This window comes from Protopterus annectens, chromosome 13.part0 (genome assembly GCF_019279795.1).
Source record: "Protopterus annectens isolate FY-2018-M chromosome 13.part0, PAN1.0, whole genome shotgun sequence".
Taxonomy (NCBI): Eukaryota; Metazoa; Chordata; order Ceratodontiformes; family Protopteridae; genus Protopterus; species Protopterus annectens.
The window spans coordinates 436,959,498-436,981,377 of NC_056747.1; the positions used below are offsets into that span (position 1 = coordinate 436,959,498).

General features: G+C 40.4%; 1 long non-coding RNA gene across 1 annotated transcript in view; it reads left to right on the top strand.

The window, feature by feature from the left end:
* The first annotated feature begins 351 nt into the window (after positions 1-351).
* The window catches only part of LOC122788345, a 129,169-nt gene continuing 107,640 nt past the window's right edge, over positions 352-21,880 (top strand). Inside the window, exon 1 of the long non-coding RNA XR_006362645.1 lies at positions 352-513. This is a non-coding gene — a long non-coding RNA (uncharacterized LOC122788345). The remainder of the gene's footprint in view (positions 514-21,880) is intronic.

A 21,880-nucleotide genomic window follows, 5' to 3' on the forward strand; every position in this document is an offset into this window, starting at 1 on the left:
TTCTATCAACCTTCTACATTTATAATACTTAACATTTGTTCCTATTTTTAGAACTTTGTCCCCATATTGTTTTTGGCCTTGTCCAGATCTCTTGTTCTAAGAAGTTGAGGGATATGAAGAAGGTGTAATGTCTTTTTTTTTAAATTTTCATATCCCATTTAAGGTGTTTTAATGAAGCAGCAAAGACTTCTCATGTTAAGTGTTTGTTGATTTGCAGCTTCTATTTTTTATTAGTTACTGAGCAGTTATAATAAGCACATTGTACTTGTAAAGTATTTAAAAGCTTTGAAGTTCGGTTTTTGGATGTTGATTTCAGTGTAGTGTAATGCTTCTGTCTCTTTGTGTAGCTTCTCAACAATGACACTGAACTGAGCAAGGATTCTTAACCTTGGTGGTGCTGTTGCTGCTTTCATAGTAGAACATCTGGGATTAGCTCTTAATGAACTATTTAGGCTGGACCTTTGACCGACCACATATATTGTCAGGATCATTTCAACCTAAATCTCGCTGAAGGTAACTTTCTAATATTCTTTTCTGAATTTACTAAACGTTAACCTAAAGTGGATCTGTGTATTACATATAATTCTTTGTGATATCTTCTTTCCTGTTTCATCTTTGGATTTCTACATTTTATTTCTCTAACCTTTACGGGGGTCTATATTACATGATCGAAGAATCTCATCTTTGAACCTATAATAATCAACACATATACAGTGAACGCTGTAAACCGCGAATGGCCACGTCCTCAAATTTTTTCCTCGGGGGGGGGTTCAGTTGGCTGTTATCGGGAATTGCCCTTTTCTTCAATGTAGAGCGATCTCAGAGTTGGTTTATTTAGTTATGGGGATGTGGGGCATAAAGCCCCACCACACTTAATTAGTGTTTTAAAGTTTGTTTTTTATTTTACGGCCACGGGAATTGTTTCCCCGAGGAAAAAATTCGAGGACGTGGCCATTCACGGTTTACAGCATTCGCTGTATACATTATTATGTGTTTGAAGTAGAGATTCTTCGATCACATAATATGGACCCCCTTTATGGAGATAGTTCTTTTTGTCGCCATTTATAAATTGCACATTTTATTTCATAACTTATGCTTTAGTTTTTGTATGCTTGAGTATTTTGATTTCATCCTTTTGGCCTGATATTTTTATTTCTTATCAGAATTCTCTAATTTTCTGCTGCAGCTTTGGAGTGACTTTGACATGCTTAGGAGTTTGTGTTGGCTCACTCTATGGAGCTTCATGATATATATTAGAAACAGCATATACAGCATGGCTAAACATGATACTTGGAATTATCTCAGTGAGAGAGAAGTGGAAGTTAAAATTTGCTATGTGCATAATTGTTTAGATCAGGCTGTTTTTATTATTTCTATTGTCCATTGCCAGAGATAAGTTGCTGATTATGAAAATCTTCACATCTTTTCAGGTGATTTCTAGTCTGTTATAGTCTTATATTCTGGTCTTGCTTTGTATCTGTCAGAATGACACTACTAAAGATTTTTTGGGCATGAAGTTTTGAACATCACTAAAATACTCCTGGAATGGCATTTCCAATTATCAGCTGACTGAGAAGGGGTGACAATTGGAGTTTGTAGTGAGAATGGTGGGTTTGGGAGAGGTTTGAGTATCCTGCCCTGGATGATTACATCAACGCTAGGGATCCAAGCTGTGCAGAAGCTGGCATGCATCTTTGGCAAGGGTTCTGTGTGTTTCCTCTCTGACCTTAGGACAAGATTTATTCACAGATGCCTCTGCATAGCATTATTGCACTATGTTTCCTAATATGAGGTCACACTGAAACATGTCTGCCATTGTTTTTTACTTGCTTCAAATGACCAGCTTAGTATTCATGTTGATCTGCTTATGTGACAGCTTTAAAAAACAAATATGGTTGCACCCATACTTCCAAGTCTGTTACTGACAGCCCTAGAGTGTATTTGTGTGTGTGGTTTATTTTAGTATTAGTGTCCCATGTTGTAACTCACAACACCTTTGAGCATGTTCTTTTTACAGTTCTGAACTGCAGATTTCTACTTTACCATACACACATTTATCCTGCAACTTTTCTTCATAAGTTCCTTGACTTTTTAAATCATTTCTGTAGTGCATGAACACACATGATAGTTAATCCTAGTTGATTTTAGTGACTGTGGATCGATAAAAAACCTGTTAGAACATGGAATCCTTCAGCATTGTAGAGTTTTTCTGTTTCACTTGGGTTGTTTCTTTTGCTACCCATTTGTGAACACTCTTGGATTTGGCCTTCCATGTGAGTCTTGTTGCCTTGGACTTGGTAGTAGAACCAATTATATGGTCAGGCAATTAACTTGTTCAATGTTAGACTTATAAATATTTGAACCCAATAGTGAGTTAATCTAAGATATGGATGCAAATAATATCTCATGTGGCACTATCCTTCTCTTGAATGACTAACGCATCAGATGGTCCACACTTTATTGTTGCTATATGTAATACAGTCCTCATCAGTGCAGTGCATTTAGTTAATCCCAATGCATATACACCATAGGCCTGTTATACCGAAGAAACCATTTTCAGCTGTTCTGGCTATGTAGGCTTGGGAAGTAAATTGCCTGTTGGGAGAAGGCTTGCCTGTTTTATCACCATGTCATAATCTCGAATTACAAGTAATCAAACTCAAACCATTGATCATATTCAGTTCAAAAAAGAAAAATATTTTGAAAAGTGGTAAGTTCCTCTGGGTCACATTATCTATTAGCTACTTTTTTTTTTCAAGGATGGGAAAAGCCGGGATTGGGAAATTCCACTTTACTCCACTGTGGTGTGATTTTTCACTTGGTATATGTATATATATATTGAACAGGGAGTCTTGTCCCTGCCAAAAAAAAAAAAAAAACATTTTTCTTTTTAACTGATCAGCCATTTGGGTTTCATCTTAACAGTATAATAAAATGGAGACAATCTGTGGGTATTAAAGTCAAGGGTAGACATCTGTCTGTGGATGCTTGTGCATGTGTATATGTGCCTGAACTGGCTGTTGCCATCCAACCACCTCCCACCCATATTGTAGATGGCTTCATAGCAATAAAAGTATCCCAAATACCCAAACAAAAACCTATAGCAATGGCAAGACAGTCTGCATTTTTTAATGGTAATGCACAAATTGTTATTTATACAAGGATATGAATTCTGATCAGATTTAGCATTTAAATAAAATGTATCTATTATCAGTACTTTGAATACTAATAGATAGAGGCTAACTTAAACCACTGAGTACATTCTTCAGATTATTTTTTACTGCTACCGCATAGCAAATATGCAGAAGGTAAAAATTTTCCAAGTTATTTGTTTTACTGCAGGACTCCTTGTCGCAGTGAGATTGCTGTTAATGACAATACTTAGGAGCTCAAGGAACTGTATATTTAAAATGAATGAAGCAAGCAACATTTCTATGCATGTTTGAAATAAATGTTAGTATTAAAAATGCATTTACACCTCCACCCTTGATGTGACCCAAATCTTATCTTCCAGAGGCTATTCACTTTCGTTCATCTTTTGGCTTTTCCCAGTTAGGGGTCGCCACAGCGGAACTCCGGTCTGCTAATGATTGGCAGTAGATTTTTATGGTGCCGAGGTGCTAGCCCAATGCCCAACCTTCAGTGAAGGCACGCCCATTCACGCATGTCTTTCGAACATCACTTGACTGCGGGGAGGATATGTAGATGCCACACAGAAGGCACTCCAGCCGAGAATCGAACGGGAGAGCCTCTTGCTGTGAGGCAACAATGCTACCGCTGCACCACCGCGGCTCCCTCCAGAGGCTATTCACTAATGTTTCATAATGAAATCTTAAAGGGGGACAGATATATGGCTTTTTACACATAGGTACTACATCAGTATGCTGCAGCACAGTCTGGCAGCTAACATTGTAACCGGTTTAAATGAGGGGTGCTACTTTGAACTTCTGCTCAGTAACCACTGTCAGCTCCTGTGGGAAGGAAGGAAGGCCAGCCTGCTAAAGTGGAAGTACTCTTGGACAGAGTGTTTTGCTACATGTAATGCTATATCCCCAGGCACCATTCTGTAGCAAACATGTTTCCCTCTGAGAGAATTGCAGATTCACACTCAACAGGTCAGTTTCTGTTGTCAGCAGATCTTTTTGTCCAACCTGTGTGTCGGGAGTCCATATTATTTCTTCAACAGCTTAGGTTGTCGAACGCTGAATGATTGACACCTAAGCATCGAAGTTTCAAAATTGCAAATGGCCATATACGCAAATAATTTCCTTGGGAAAGAATTTGCTTGGCCGTTATCAGGGATTTGCCCCTTCCCCAGTGTACAGCGATCTCTGAGTTGGTATATTTAGTTAGGGGGGTGCAGAGCCCCCTACTATATTTAGGTTGAAAAGTTACTTTTATTTCCAGACAGCCTAGTGAACTCTTTCCTGAGGAAAGAATTTGAATATATGGCTGTTCGTGATTTTGAAACTTAGACGCTTAGGTGTTGATCATTAAGCATTCGACAACCTAAGCTGTCGAAGAAATAATATAGACACTGTGTCGGAGCTTTTGGACTACTGAAAGCCTTTACACTTATGATATTACAAGAGATTTATAAAGGATCTTCAGTAGACCATCAGTGTACAGTAGTTCCAAGATTCAGACCACTCAAAAGCACCTACCAGAATCTGCACTTCATGCAGGAGGCCTCTGGATTGGTGCTCTCCCTACCAACCTTCTAAAAGCAAAAAATGTTTTCTTCTGCCTCCCAAAATTACACTGATAATAGATGCTATTGCTTCCTAATTTTTTTGGGAAGGCCACTGTCTGAGTCACCCACTACAAGGATTTGGCTCCTGATAAGAATCAAATATTCATATTAGTGTTTTGGAGATGAGAGCAGTTCTCCTTTGTCTTCAAGCTCAGAAGAACTTAACTCCACAATGCTACATTTCTGTTTATTCAGGTAATATTGCACCTGTGTGAATGCAAGACAGAACTCACTCCTATCCTGTCTTCAGACATGCCATGGCAGTTTGAGCATGTGCCTTCAGAACAACAGGTTCTTATCTGCAATTAACATTTCAGGAGCTCCAACTGCTTGGCAGACAGATTGAGCAGCTACCTTATGATACTCCATTTCTAGTTGCAAATGCCCTTCGTGGCAAATGTGTTATTCAGGAAGTGGAGTTTTCCATTTGGAAGTCTTTTTGTCTAACTCACGAGTAGTACCTTTTGAAGACATTTCTCCTTAATCTTCCACTGACAAGAGTAAGGATGCACAAATGTAAACTGGACCCAAAGGCGTATTTTGTGCCGTTCTACTTATACTCATTGCAAGATTTATTCTGAAAGCCAGGAATTTTGAGAGGACAGTGAAGCTGGTGGCTCTAAAGTCACCCATTCAGATTTTGCTATCCATATTTGAAAATGTTTGTGTAACCAGTTTGTTTTGACTGCAGCATCACAAATTCTTGTTGATGTAGCCAGTTCTTTACTGCCTCAGGCAGACAACCTAGGTTGATTTAGTCGCACTAATTTCTAGACTGAGTTTTAGGCTAGAGTAGCTTTTGTCATTTCTTCTTACTGGTGACCTTCCAAATGGATGTTTCAAAGGGAAAATTTCTGAGGATGTAATACATGGGATTTGTCCAGGCCTGGTCTTTCATTACCTTTTGTACCTTTTTTCCTGAATTCTTTTTTCTGTCATTACCCACGGACCATCTGGCCACTGCTATTACTGTCTGTTCATTTTCCATCACTGGAGCACAAGACCTGTTCATGGCACAGCAGTCATGAAGTATATTTCTAACAATTTCCTCAGCACCTGACATGCCACCTCTTCCTCTGTGGGCATGGACACTCACCCATGCCTCATTAAGGCTGCCATATGAACCTTGCATGGCAGAGCCAGTCATACATCCCTGACCAATAGTACTACATGCAGATAAACACACTGTTCAGAAGGTACTGCCACTGCAGTAGGCTGGCCTTCCACTCTCCCCTCAGGAGGTGACACTGGTCAGTGAGCAGAAGTTCAAAACCACTCTCCCCATATAAACAAGTTAAAATTTAGAATGTCAGACTGTGTTGCACCATACAGATGTAATACCTATTTGTAAAAGGCCAGATCTCTTTCCCTTTCAAATTGTGTTATGAAACATTAGAGAATAATATGATGGTCAGCTAAAACAGCTAGGAGGCCTTAAGGTGTTTTGGTACAACACTAACAATATTTGGCGCCACGCATCAGTTGCTTAGTTGTTTGGAATATTAGCTTTAGAATTTTGCAAACAAAAAAGGTAGATGACTTTAGCTTATGCTGTTGAAAACTATGCAGAAAAGAATTCCAGAACAGGTTTGTACACTGCATACTAAGCAAAAAATTCAGCTCAGCAACAATAGAAGTAAAGTATAATGCAAAATGCCATACTATGGCATAAAGGCAAATGTACTGAAGCCTCTGATATCTACATATGAAAAGCTATATTACAGCACTATTTCAAAATTTATTGTGAAATATTAAGGAATTAGCATGGTAAACACCTATGAAATGCACCTAAGACTCATGTTGCACCCTGAAGAAGGTCAGTGCAGCTCAGTGTTGAACTTGAGGCAACCGTCTTAGCTGAATGAAAGTACAGCATTGTTGCCATGACATTTTACAACTGGAAATTTTTTTTTCTGGTGAAATATATAGGATTTTTCTTCTGACATAATGGGAACTTAATTCACATATATTCTGTAGAGTAGTTTTACTCTGCTTTTTGTGCATAGGTCAAACAGCCTCCACATGGCAGACCCTCACCACCAACACCCACACACGGCAACACTAAACACACATATACAGAGGCCCTTAACATTAACCTGCTCAAGCAACAAGGACCTCTGAAGCTGAAACGCAAACAAACACCAATCACAACCAAAGTATCACATAGCTCACAACACCAGTGTGCCACCCAACAGCAGCCCCTAAGGCAAGGCAACGTACCAAACACTTTAGTCATAGGTGACTCTATAGTCAGGCACACTGATGTCCCACTCACCAGGTTGAACAAGGAGAAAATTAGTCAGCTGCCTTTCGGGTGCCAGGATTCGCCACATAACACATGCACTCAAGTCACTCCACATCAAGTACAAATACGACTCTGTCATTTTCCATGTTGGAGTGAATGACTTGAGACGTACCTCCCTGGACTACATGAAAAGAGACATGGAAGAGCTCTCAGATCATGTGACCCAGGCAGGCATGACCCTAGCCCTGAGCAGCATCCTGCCTTCGCCCAGAATGATAGCACAGTATAATGACAAATTGATTGACTTCAACAATTGGCTAAGCTTCTGTGTCATTCAATGAGGATCCAGTATCTGTCTGCCTGGGATGACAAGATCGACAAACCACGATGCTTTGCCAGAGATGGTCTGCACCTGTCACCCCTGGGATTCAGATTACTGGCTAAGGCTCTTGCCACATCTATAGTGCCTATTTTAGGCAAGGCTCAAAGGACAAAACCACCACCGTAACAGGTACAAGTATGCAAAATCTGAAGGTAATGTTACTCAATGCTAGAAGTCTAAACCTCAAAATGCGCTCTCTCGAGGCACTCCTAAAAATGGAGAACATTGATATCTGTGCAGTAACTGAGACCTAGTTCAAGGCTCCAGAGAGCACCCCTGCAATACCAGGCTACAACTCTTACCACACTTTTCGGCCACAAAACCAGGACCGAAACACTAAAGGTGGAGGAGTGTCCATATTCACCAAGGATATTCACACCGCCAGGCTAGTTGCCCAACACAATGCATCCAAAATTCTCCAGGTGCAACTAACACTAGCTAAGACTGCAATCCAAATTGTAGCTTGCTACAGATCCCCCACCATGCCCCCAAGATTCTCACTACACCTTTCTAAACATACTAGAAAATATTAAAATGCAGCCAAACACCCTAATACTGGCTCATTTCAACTACCCTGCTATTAACTGGGAAAACTACTCATGTACCAACACCTTTGCCCAACGGTTCTTGGAATTCATAAATTCCAACACCCTGGATCATCTAATCCGTAGTCCCACCAGGGGCTCCAATATCCTGGACCTGGTCATTACCAACATGGGAAATCGATGCTCCACACCAGTGGTCACCCCCTCGTTGGTTAGGTCTGACCATAAGCTAATCACCTTTGACATCAACATCCCACCCCCACCCCCCAGTAAGGAAACATCCATAAAAAACTTCTCTAAGGCCAAAGTCATGCTACTCAAGTCAGAAGGTACAAATGTCATGACACCCATGCAGACGGGAATTGAAAATTCAACTGCCGAATCATACACTAAAGCACTGTACGAGCACATCCACTCATGCATGAATCGTGCCATCCCAAATAGAACCAAGATGCTCTCCTCCAAAAAAGGAAGCCGATCTGGTGGTCCCCTGTCATAAACAAACTATACAACAGAAGGAAGAAACTGTTGCAGAAAAGAGGAAATTTCCAGGATGCAAAAAACTCCCTTACCAGCCTCCGTAAGAAGCCGAGATCCCTCATAAAATCCTTCAACGCTAGTTACAAAAATAAAATTGCCAAAGATTCCAAAGACAACCACAAAGCATTGTATAGCTATGTCAAGAATCTAAATGGCAATAGTCAGATCTGATCTGAGCTACAACAGAATGGCATTAAATATATACTGTTCCCCAGGATATTGACAATATCCTGGCAGATCGATTCAGTGCCAACTTTACCCACCCTCTCACCCCTTAAAGGGCCCATCTCAATACCAAAAGATTGCCAAATTCCAGTAATCATGGCCACACAGGTAAAACCGCACTCTCCAAAGCTAAGATTACAGCATTCATGGGACCAGACATCCCGGGCTGTGTACTACATGAACTACAAAATGAACTGGCACCTCACCTAAGTGTCATGTTTAATCATAGCCTCACCTCTGGCTTCATGCCCACTGAGTGGTGCACAGCTACAGTTATCCCACTTCACAAGGGGGCATCCACCTTGGATCCTGGGAACTACTGTCCCATCAGTCTGATGTGCCTGATCTGCAAGGCCATGGAACGTATTATCATGGAACTTATAAACAAAGACATTAGCAACCTTCAAACACTGGACCCCACCCATTTTGGGTTCGTGAAGGGCCGATCGTGTCTCCTGAACCTGATTGACTTCTTTGAATCAGTCTCCAGACCCTGGACAAGGGTAAGGCGGTCCACACAGCCTATCTGGACCTCACCAAGGCCTTCAACACCATCCCCCACTCTGGAATCATAGATAAACTTACTAAGCTGGGCATAAATCCCTATGTCACTCGATGGGTTGCCAACTGACTTACTGACAGAACCCACACTGTAAAAGTAGCTGACTCCTAATCCAGCTCCAGACAAGTGGAGTACCTCAGGGTTCAGTCCTAGGACCACTCTTGTTTGGCATCTACTTCTCTGAAGTACAGGCCAACACTAAGGGACTCTGGCTAACAAAGTTTGCAGATGACTGCAAACTGGGAGCCATTATTGAATACCCAAATTATGTGGATATTCTACAAAAGGGCCTTACAGAAACAGATGCTTGGTGCCAGAGCCATGGGCTCAAGCTCAATGCCAAGAAGTGCACAGTTGTCCCCTTTGGGAAAAACCATGTACCCATGAATTACCACATAGGTGGCAGTACACTAAACACCGAAAGTGTGATAACAGACTTAGGAACACAGGTGGACAGTGGTGTCACCTTCAATAACCACATTGCCAGAACAGTCTGGAAATTATATGTGGCACACCTCATTACTAAGGGCTTTTCATCCAGAAAAAAGGTCATTGATCCACTGTACTCATCCCTCATTAGACCCATCATAGAGTACAACGCCCCATTTGGTATGTAACTCACAAGACATCTGCAACAACTGGAAAGGCAGCAGAAATACCTCACTAAAAGAATCACAGGCCTAAAGCAGATGCCCTATACTGACCGACTAAAAAAACTCCAGCTATACTCTGTCGCATATCTTCTACTCAGAGGCGATCTCTGCTTAACATACAAGGCCATGTCAAACACAGAGCTGTTGGACATGCTACACTTAAAGAAATCCCATTCCATCAGAGCCACACGCTCCAGGGACCTAAACCTTGTCATCATAATGAACAAAACATGCTGAAGGGATAGGTTCCTGACCCAGAAACTCTCCATACTCTGGAATAGACTGCCCATACATGTCAAGCAGAGCGCCTCTTTGACCCTCTTCAAAAGGAACCTTGATGACTGGATGGGAGATGGGAAATTTATCCCTGGGAGCAAGCAGAGCGCCTCTTTGACCCTCTTCAAAAGGAACCTTGATGACTGGATGGGAGATGGGAAATTTATCCCTAGGAGCACATCAGTCACCCTGCTAGACAGTGGTCCAGGGAAGTAAATATTGTGGGAAGAAATAGCCAGGGAATTGTTATGGCTAGGCTTGTACAGGCCCTAGGGCTGATAGCCTAGTATCAACCTATGAACATGAAGCCATAGTGCCAACAAATAAATGCAGTTACTGTCAAAGGATGATACTATTGGAATGAATAAATAAGATCTATACCTAAATAATTGTAACTTTATACTTTATTAATTTAATATTCTAAATTTTTGTTACTAATTTCATATATTTTATTAATTATTTTTCCCTCCTTGGTTGAGGTCAATTGTACATAGTGTATATAAACGTTTATAATACTTGTTTATTGATTGTATTGTTAAACATTATATTATTTGGAAAATAAAAAATTATTTGAAGAAAAAAAAAAAAAAGAACATGATGAGGCAAATTTAATTTCAACCTGCTAATCCGTAAAAAAAGTAATTTTATTATACCTGATGTAGATTTTGGACTTGGATTTGTAGGCCTTGCAGTAAACAAATCCTTTCAGCTGAGCAGAAAGTGTCTCGAGTCATTTCAATACTTTTTTAAAGGCACTAAAAAGACAAAACATCAGTACCTTTAGTATTATCTGAACGATTCTATAATTGAATAGTAAAATATCAAGAAGGATTTCCATGATCACATAGTCTCACTTGGAGGATTTGGTTTCTGTGAAGAGAGCACCCTAACCAAACTATTGAAAATGTCCATCCGTAACTGCCATTTCAGCCTCTGTATTGAAAACATTTTTGCTGTTGTTGGAGCTGCCACTGATCTATGCCTACTGCTGCTGTTATGAGACTGATTTGGAATTCTTAATTAAAGGCTGCCAATATTGCATTGTTAAAAAAAAAAGGTTCAAATATTGTCTAAAAGACCAGCCACAATGAAAGGTATATATATGTTTAATAATAAATAATAAAATATAAAACTTGAAAATACTAAATATCTATTTACAGTAAACATCACAGTCTCAATTCACAGGAAATATAAAAACATGTATGTTCATGTTCATGTACATGTATGTAGGTTCAAGCAGATACAGAAAAACAATATTTAACTAGTCTCGCTATATTTTTCTAACTGACTGAAGAATTGCTGTTTCCTGCTTGCTAGAGCAAGGCAAGATGAAGTGAATGAGTATCTTTGTTGTTAGTTCCAATAACAAAGTATTGATGGTCTGTATCACATCTCTCAGTAATATCTAAAATAATGTTAGTGCTGAATATAGAATGACATCACATCTGGTCACCTGATTCTGTGGTTCCCACACTACTCCCGTGACTAGAAGCTGAACCAGGATCTAGCACAGGTGTGTCACAATACAGAGCTTTGCTAAGGCATCTAAAGAATATATATATATATTTCCAGTAACTTTACATCATAGCTATGTGAATAATTAACTATGAAACAGTTTTACGTTTCATGATTGGAGAAGCAGCTTGATACTGGAGTACACTGTGATCAACATTTATCAGAAAACAGCCCATTTTGATTAATGGTCCATTTCGTTATGAAACTAAGCTGGTTCACAGACACGATTCAAGTTTCTGTTTGCCCCTTCCATTCCCCTCAAGAACAGTCCACTCGAGTTTAAAATTCCATAACTTAGCAAAATAGCTGCTTCACTTCTAATAGGTGGACTTTCCACTAGCTTCCCCTTGCCCCCCATTAAAGATTCCTAATGCATCTAAGGATTTTTTTTTTCATTTAGAAAACCTATTCCATAAAGTAGAAGCTTTTTTTTGCTGTAGGCAAGAGACAAGTTTGTAACAGTTTAGTATACAAGCTAGTCACTACATATGAGCCTTGGGTATTTGTTTCCGTTTGGAAAAAGCATAATCTCTTCCACTCAAAATTTATTTTTTGGCCCTTTTTAGTAAGATTAGGTTAACAGTCCCTGGCTGTTTAAACCTTTCACTGGGCATATTTCACCTCCATCCCTGGTTAGAGGATCCTGTTATCCTGCGGGATTATCATTCTAGGAGAACTGTGCCTGTCTTCATTTAAACCTGCCTTTGTGCTGAAATTTATTTTATGGGGCATACATTGTGCAAAGGGTTCATTTGTACTCAAGTAGAAATATGTTTGAATAGTGGAATAAATTCATGTGAAGCTGCCTGCAATGTGAGAGCTTCCTCCCATTCTACAGACCACCTTGGATCCATCTGTTAAGCTCTTTGTGATTCTTGTGCTGCGTGGCTGATTATACTGTGGTACTTCCACTGCACATATCTGCATTCTTCAACATGGATACAGTTATAGTCATTTATTGGTGTTCCTCTCTGTTTCAATGTGTCTCATCGTTTATGGCAGGTTTGTTAATTATGAGCATGCTGACACACTGACTTTGGAGGCATAGGATATCAGCATAAGGTGACATATCATCTATCATTGTCCCATTGTGACACCTCTGTGCTTATTCAGACTTATTCAGTATCCAGTTTTGCAAGGTGTCCGGTGTTTGAGCAGTCTATAATTTGTAAATGTGAACAGAGCCTGTCATTTTGAGCTTGGTTCAGTATCTCACATCCTGCTCCTAAAAAAAGATCAATGTCATAGCATGTTTTCTGACCAGAGCTTTTCAAATCATATTTTCAAGGATGCATCTATTATCTGAAGAAATTATTGCGGGTTACAGACATTTAGAAATGATTCAATTTTTAATATGCCATACATTCGTACTTAATGACAAAGAATAGTTTTGACAAAATTGGATGCGTTTCCCAGATATCCAGCTGCCCTTTCTGCCTTTTTCCCATAATGCTTCATGTTGCAGTATTGCACTCTGTAGCTGTGCCCGTTAATTCACTAATTGAACATGAAATGAGAAACATAATCCTGAGACAATCTCTTCTACTTCTCCTGTTAATTTGGCTCTGACTCAGGTGTTTAATTTTACTGTTGGAAAATGTGATATAAAAGCTGGTATCAAATAACAATTAAAGTGTTCACGTACCATGGCTGTGTTGCTAATAGCGTGCAAATGTGGAAAAATAATGTGAGACATGAGGAATTAGGAACCCTAGTGTTTGCAGTCTGTCAACTTAAAGTAACTTTTTCTATAGTGGAAGGCCTCGTAATAGGCCTCGTTTGCATTTGAGTTTCATGTGCAAGTCTTCTGCTGTTCAGGACTCCCTTATGGTGCTGTCCTATGTCAGGGTACCATATATTGCTCATTAGGTTTCATTTTAAACTCCTCAGGCTCTCTTGAAGTCTGCAGCCACTACTCTGCTTTTCTGCCCTAAACTGACATGTAGCTCAGTAGTTTTCTGAATGGCCAATGTGAGGGAGCAGTTTGTCCATTTCAAACTTGCATCAAGACTTCAGAGCAGCATTGACTCATCTTTTTGCCTGGCTTTTTTTTTAAATCTCTGTTTATTTTATATTACTAAACCTGTCTGTAGGGATGGTGGAATTCCTCCTGGAAGGATGCAATGGTTCCCAGGTTTTAGTGCAGCTGCTTTCTGCAGCAGTTTATCTTATTTAAATAAGTTGTGATACAGCAGTGCTACTGTGTATGTGCCTACACATACAGATACACATGTACATATGTAGTTATAGACGCATACCATAAAAAAGTGACATAATTGCTGGTGGATCACAGGCACAAAGGGTGCATTCATCTGCAATAATGGTGACTCAGGTTGAGAAATGAAATCCAATCAGGCAACTGGCTCAAGGTGGCTGTTGTTGTACTGAACTGTTTTACTTTCCAGGTAGAGACCCAAGTGTCTTAATGTCTATAGCATTTTGTCTGAAAAATTGCACCAATCAGCCTGTTCGTCTTGCTTGGATGACTATGGACAGATTCCATAGACTTTATTAGCTGCATCCTAGGTGCACAAAATAAACTTGTATACATTTTTGTATTAAAGAGCTGACTTGGATGCAGCATATTATGCTATATATAATTGTTTAATAGCATTAGAAACGTTCTAGTGATATGCATACATTGTTCATTGCAATGCTTTCAGGAGTACTATAGCAGAGTTGTGTTTCAGCTGGGATTTGTCCTCTTACCTGCATTTTTTCGGTACATTGACATTATGCACTGTGTACTATGTCTGTTATACCCCTTTTCAGTTCCTCCTTCTCCAACTGTGCTTTTTCATTATTTATCTTATCACCATGACACCACACTTATTCCATCATTCCTCCCTTTGCTCCACTTGTCAGGGAGAAATTGAAAAACTTTGCATCTTACCTGTTTGATCAATATATTTTCACACCAACATCTCCTCCTTTCTTTAGTGATCCATTTTGCCCTTTAACACTAGATTGATTTCTCAAACCCCACCTCCTTTTCTCTGTCAGCATCACTGCCCCATATCGCAACTGTTTTTTCTCTATCTGTTAGCAGAGTAACCTGGAGTACTTTATTCCCACCCCCTTTTCACATTTCCAACCTCTTTGCAAGCTTTACTTCTTGCAAACACTTGTCTGACTACCACCCCCTTCCTATACAATATAGCCTGTCTTCACCAAGCTTTCTCACATTTATCCCAATAACTGTGACCCCTCACTCCTTATACTTGATCCACAATACTGCCTCGGACCACCACAAATTGATTAACATCCCGCCTACCCTTTCCAGAACTTAGCTCATATTATTTTTCACACACACATCTCCACTAATCTTCCTAACTTCTACCTTCCACAGGTTGTTTTTCTGACTAGAAGTTAATAGCAGCCCATTTGAGTGTACTGTCTACAAATGCCTAAAACTGTGGCCAAAAGATGACTTGTCTACTTTCAAGCAACCTCTCAGACTGTAGTCTTATGTGCAAAATGCAATGGAAGAGTTGTAACATGCCACCAAGACTGTAAATGACTTGGTCTTCATCTCTTCCCATCTTATTCCTTAAATATTTCCCTTCCTTTTACATCCCCTTAGTCACTACCAAAATCATGACATAGTCAACCTCAACATAAGTCTCTACATCTAAGTCCATAGGCAAACCACCACACAATCAACATTTTATTCATAGGAGACTCCGTGTCTGGGACATCAGTGTATCATTATATAGCACACTGATGTCTCAACTCACCAAACTGAACAAGGAGAGGATTATGATCAGTTGTCTGTCGGGCCAGGATCTGCTACATTAAGCATACACTCAGGTCATTGAACCGCAAGTAACTGTATGATTTGTAGTCCAAGTGGGAGTAAATAATCTGAGACATACCTTGTTAGACTATATAAAGAAACGCATGATGTAGATCTCAGACCGTGTCCTAGGCTGGTATGAGCCTAGCCTTGGGCAGTGTTCTATGTTCTCCAAGGATGACACTATAATATAAACAAAAATAATTGATTTTAATAATTGACATAGTTTTTGATGTCATTGGAAAATGGGTGCAGTATTTGTCAGCCTATGAGGATATGGCTGACAGACCATGAAGCTTCGCCAGTGATGGTCTGCACCTGAGCCCCCTCTAGGGTTTTGAATACTGGCTAAAATGTTATCCACTCTCACAATGCCTTTTTTAGGCATTACCAGGATGATGAACCAATATAGCTAAATCAACCCAGAACAATCTAAATGTGATGCTGTTCAATGTCAGGAGTCTAAGCAAAACACTTTACAACCTGCAACCTCTCCTCACCCTGGAAAATGTAGATGTCTGTGTAGTTACTGAGACATGTTTAAAGTCCCAGAGAGCACCCCAGCAGTGGTTGGCTATAATGCCTTCCACAAATTTAAGCCGGCTGCTACACAAAAATGGACAAAAGGTGGACATTTCTCAATTTACATAAAAAAATTAATCTCAAAGCTGATCACACAGTGTGACACACTTGAGCTTCTCCACTTACAACTCACCATAAGCAAAATCCCACACCATACATTTGCAAGCTGTAAATCCCCTGCTGTCACCTTGGAAATGCATACCACTTAAATGAACCTGAGTCGCTCCTCATTCAGCCAAAGGCCATAATCATGGATGACTTGAACTATCCCACGATAGTCTTGAAATCATACACAGGCTCAAAGATTCTTAGAGTTTGTCAGTGCAAATGCCTTAAACTAAGTAGTCCATATGCCCACAAGGGGTGCCAGCATCCTTGACCTAGTCACATTCCCACAAAGTCAGGTCAGGCCATAAAGTGATCTCCTTCAAAATAAAACATGAGATACCAGGTAACCCTGAAACTTTTAGGAATTATTCCAAGACTAGCCTCATACTTTTAAATGATACCCTGGCAAAATTCCACTCCCACCCCCCAAACCCATGCACACCACTGCCTAAAGGGAATCCATTCATAAAAAAAAACTTTACGATCATGCATACTACCATAAAGTAAGCACAGGGCTAACTGTTAAAACAAGCCACCCTGATGGATTCCCAACATCAGTAGGCTATATAATAAAAAGGAAGAAAATCGTGGTCAGGAGATTATCTACCAAAACCAAATTTGTGATGATAGCATCCCATGTTAAGGTCAACCACAAGGCATTTGGCAACTGTGTCCAAAACAATAAAGGCAATGCACAGCAGTGTGCAGAAATTAACTGTAAATGGAGGCACCTTTACTGAGCTGGAAAACATAGCAAATCTGCTGGCCAATAAATTCAGCTCCAATTTTTGCCCCATTTTCTCCCCCAGAAACATCTCAAGAAATAACCCCCCAACCTTAGCTCCCTCAAATTTCACCAGGTAACAGGTCTTCAATACACTATCTAAAGCCAAAAGCACTATCATTGAAGCTAAATGGCAAAAGGCCATCGCTATCCTCTTGTACAAATGCTTCCACTGACCCCAGGAACTGTAGACCTATTAGCATGACTAGCCTTATCTGCAAGGCCATGGAAAGAATCATCATGGAATTTATCAACAAAGACATTGGTAACCTCCAAACACTTGACCCTCCTCAAGTTGGGTTTGTCAATGGGAGATCATGCCTGTTTCAAGACAGTCACCAATGCCCTTGATGCGGGGAAATACAGCCTACCTAGACTTAGCCAAGGCTCTTGACACTATCCCCCACTCAGGCATAATTGACAAACTCAGCCAGCTAGGTATCAACCTGTATATCATTAGATGGGTTGGTAACTGGCTCACTGATAGAACCCATATAGTCAAAATAAGAGAATCCGCTTCCAACAGCAGACCTCTAACCAGTAGTGTTCCAAAGGGATCAGTCCTGGGACCTTTACGGTTTGGAATCTATTTCTCCGAAGTGCAAGCTAAAACTAAAGGTCTGTGGCTGACAAAGTTTGCTGATGACTGAAAACTGGGAGTAGTCATAGAATCTCCAAACAATGTCAACATCCAATAAGAGGGTCTTACTCACACAAATAACTGGTGCCAAAGTCATGGCCTTAAACTCAATACATAAAATGTATCATCATCCCTTTCAGTAAGAGTGATGCTCCTGCTAACTACCACATCAATGACAGCACCCTAAGTACACACTCAGTGGTGAGAGACCTGGGCACACAGGTTGACATCAATCTTACCTTTGATCACCATGTCTCCAGAGTGGTAAGAAGGGCATTCTATATTGTTTATCTCATAAGTAAGGGCACTCCAGAAAAAAAGAATTTATAACCTCCCTGCACTCTTCACTCATCAGGCCAATAACTGAGTACAATGCTCCTTTTGCATGTACCTTCCCAAGCACTGCATCATTTGTAGAGACCACAAAGGCTCCTCACAAGGACAATTCAAGGTCTTCAGCATGTGTCCTATGAGCACTGTCACTTTATTCTGTTTCATACAGACTAGTTAGAGGCGATCTCTGCCTAGCATATAATGCGATATTTGACCCTACTTTATTGTAAATGCTGCATGTCTGTGAGTCAAATGATACAGGGGTTACTTGCTCTAATGGCCTTAACCTGGTATGTAACATTAATAGAACCTGCTGGAGGGAGATTTGCCTCCAAGAGGTTGCCACCCTTTGGAATGGATTCCCGCTTCATGTCAAGCAGAGCACCTCATTGGCCCTCTTCAAACTCAATCTGGACGATTGGATGGGTAACCATAAATTCACCCCAGGGGTTCCACCTATGTCCCTCTTGGACAGGGGTGATTGGCAGTGATCGTGGAAATAAGAGTAAAACTTGGCTAGGCTTGTAAGGGCCCTAAGGTCATTAGCCTAGTAACCACCTATGATCCTATAAACCTGTTCTAGTGAAGTGGCAGTCTCTGGAAGATATCTCTGTCTCCAGTATGACCTGTTCATGTCAGAGGCTAGGTTAAGATCCCTGCAGAGAGTGAACCTCCTGATTTACAAATGTGAAATATGTTCATCAGGGCTGGATTGGAGACTGCCCTGTAAGCCAGGCACAGATCACCCCTTGGCAACCTGTAGGAGACAGAATACAGTGACAGGGCTTTCAGTCTTTCTATGCAAGACTTGTTTTGTGTACTCTGTAATTGTTTGGTGAGAAACCTCTGTGGCCTCTTCAGTTGCAGGTGTCTGGTGAGGTACATGCAAAAGGAAACATTGTACTCTTATTGGTCTGATAAGGACCGAATATAATGGAATTATAATGTCCTTAGATCTAGATGTGATGCTTTTACTTATAAGATGCACCACACAGAAGGATTTCCCTACTACTGTGGATATGTGGTGGTCAAAATTCAGATTGCTATCCACCTGAGTACCCAGATCACGTACCACTGGATCTACACTTACAGGGGTGCTGTCTGTAATGTAATTAGCAGGGATGTCAGCTTTCTGAAAGGGAATAATAATGCATTTTCTGCATTTAGCTTTAATCCGTGGCTTTGGCACCAATTATTTGTCTGCATTAACTATGTCTGCAGTATATTAACATCATTGGGGGCCTCAATCATTGCTCCCAGTTTGCAGTTGTCAGTGAACTTGGTCAGCCACAGACTGTCCAAGTTTGTCTGGACTTCTGAGAAATAAATTCTAAACATTAGGGGGCCTAGCAAGGAACCCTGTGTGTACTGTTGGTGAGTTGCCTACCCATCTGGTAATGTAGGGGTTAATTTCCAATTGGGAGAATTTCTGTATAATACCCGAGTTGGGAGATTGTGTCGTATGCCTTGATTAGGTCAAGAGAGGTGGTATGCACAGTGTTTCCATCATCCAGGGCCTTGGTGACTTTCTCGAAGAAGTAAACCATGTTTAACAGGCATTATCTACCTTTAACAAATCCGAACTGGGTAGGGTCTAGAGTTTGAAGATTACTATTTCCTTGTTAATAAGGTTCATAACAATTCTTTGTATGGCATTGCAGATGAGACTAGTCAAGCTTATGGGCCCCTAACTCCCAGGGTCGGTTGATGGTCCCCCTTTGTACAGATGGATTACTGTTGCTGTCCTCCATTCCCCTAGAATATAGCTAGTTCACAGGTTGTGGTTAAACAGAGATCAAGTGGGTCTGCTAGGTCATGTTTTAAGTTGTTTAAAAAGCAACTTGGGATCTTGTCTGGTCCCATTGATACTGTGATTTTGGCATTGGAGAGCACCAAGATGACCTACTCTCTTGAGATAATATGCTGAGGAATGGTGGCAGGTATACTTTGGTGCATGATTGAAGGGAACAGAAGATGAGGATTGCTCCAAATCTGTCAGCTAGCAGGTTGGCTATTACCTCTGGTTGAGTATGGGTGGTGCCATCCACAATCAGTTCAGCACATAGTTTGGCATTCCCTTTAGATTTTGAACATAAATAATGCCTTGTGATTATCCTTAGGGGAGGCGATTTTTTGCTTCATAATTTAGCTTTGGAGGACTTGACAAGATCTCTAATTTGTTTGTTAGAGAGAGATTTCTTCCTCTGCTAAGCCAGTTCACTTTTGTTCTTGGACATTAGTTTCTTTCTCTTGTTATATAGCATGTTTATACCAGGGGTTCACCAGCGTGGCTTGTTTTTTTGCCAAGGCCTGGCTTTAATCCGGTCAGGGACAGTTGATTCTTTACAACTGCTTAAGTGGCTATACAGGGCATTGCTGTACTCCTCTGCATATAAATCAGTATTATTTGTGTTCAATGGGCCTTTTAAACTTCTTATACCATCACTTATTAGGAGGTAATGTGTTTTTGAAAAATCCTTAAGCTCTTTATTTTCTTGATGGGGTATCTGGTCTTAAAATTACATCGAACAAGAGTGATTTACCAGGGAAGACATCACATGGGAGTGGGGTGAAATGCTCTACCATGTTAGTGAGTACTATGTCCAGGACATTTGAGCCTCTTGTGCGTTTGCTGGCTAGCTGTTCCAGAGCATTTGCATTGATCAAGTCCAAGAACTTCTGAGACAGCATGTTTGTGGTTGTGTATGGCAAGTGACTCCAGTAAGTCCAGGTATGCTTCTCTTTTTTCATGGCGGGGATGTATAGCTATCTATGATGTGGTAGGGGGCTTTGCCTATAATTAACTGGACATGGAGTAGCACAAGAGAATCATACTGTTTGACCAGTCTTGAGCTGTACTTATCCATAATGAAGATAGATACACCTCTTCCTTTGGATCTTTCATGTTTGGTTTGTTTGAACATACGGAAGGCATTGTAGTCCTGCATTGGTGAGGTGCTTTCAACACCTTTGATCCATGTCTTTGTGACTGCAAAGACATCAGCATCTTTGCCATGTCCATATTTAGTGTGGGTGTGCTGACAACCTGTTTGGCATTCAGTTTGTCCTTATTTGAGAGTCTTCTCTCTAATTTCATAGTGTAGCTACATCTCTCAGGTAAAGTATTTGTTTATTTCAGGAATAAGTGGTTGCCAATATACATGAGACAATTGCTACATTGCCTTAGGATACCCATGTCTATCAGGCTGGCCAGAGAGATGATGGGAAACTGCCCATCCGGGAATAGCAGGCTCTTGCTGTATGTTTTATTAGGGAAGGGAATGGATTCATTTGACAGGACTGTGCTGGTAACAGGACCTATACTTTGTGTAGACTTAGGCTGATGAATAAAACAACACTGCTCAGTGTACAACTGAGTGCTCATAGAGCAGTAGAAAAGCTGGAAAGAGTTTCACTGACAACTGTTTAGGGAAAAACAGAGCTTCTAGGCTTGTGCATCTATACAGGGCACTGCTAACCACCGCTGCACAAAGAGCAGCACTACACAAATGTAACAGTTACATATTATCAGAGAAACACGTTTTAAGCTAACTACAAATCAGGAAAGCACATAAGCCAGCAATCCCCAACTTTGACAAGTTAGATTAGCATATTTCTGCCACAAGGGTGCCGAAAAACATTTTAATGTAGAATAGCTGGTTTGGAGCCCAAGTATAACAAGATCACACAAACTAACTACAACATCCCTACAGCTAACAAATACAATATAATATTGTGCAATTAACTACTGAAAGCTGCAACAGACAGTACAGTTTTATTTTTGAAACTGCTAAAGTGTAGTTACAGCGTATAAGAGAAGTGCAAAAATACTTAGAGCCCATTAGTGTGCTTCCCAGCTCAGATAGATCAGATAAACACCAACTGCCACTAGATGAATAATCCCAATCCTTCTAATTTTAAACCACAGTAAAGAAATGTCT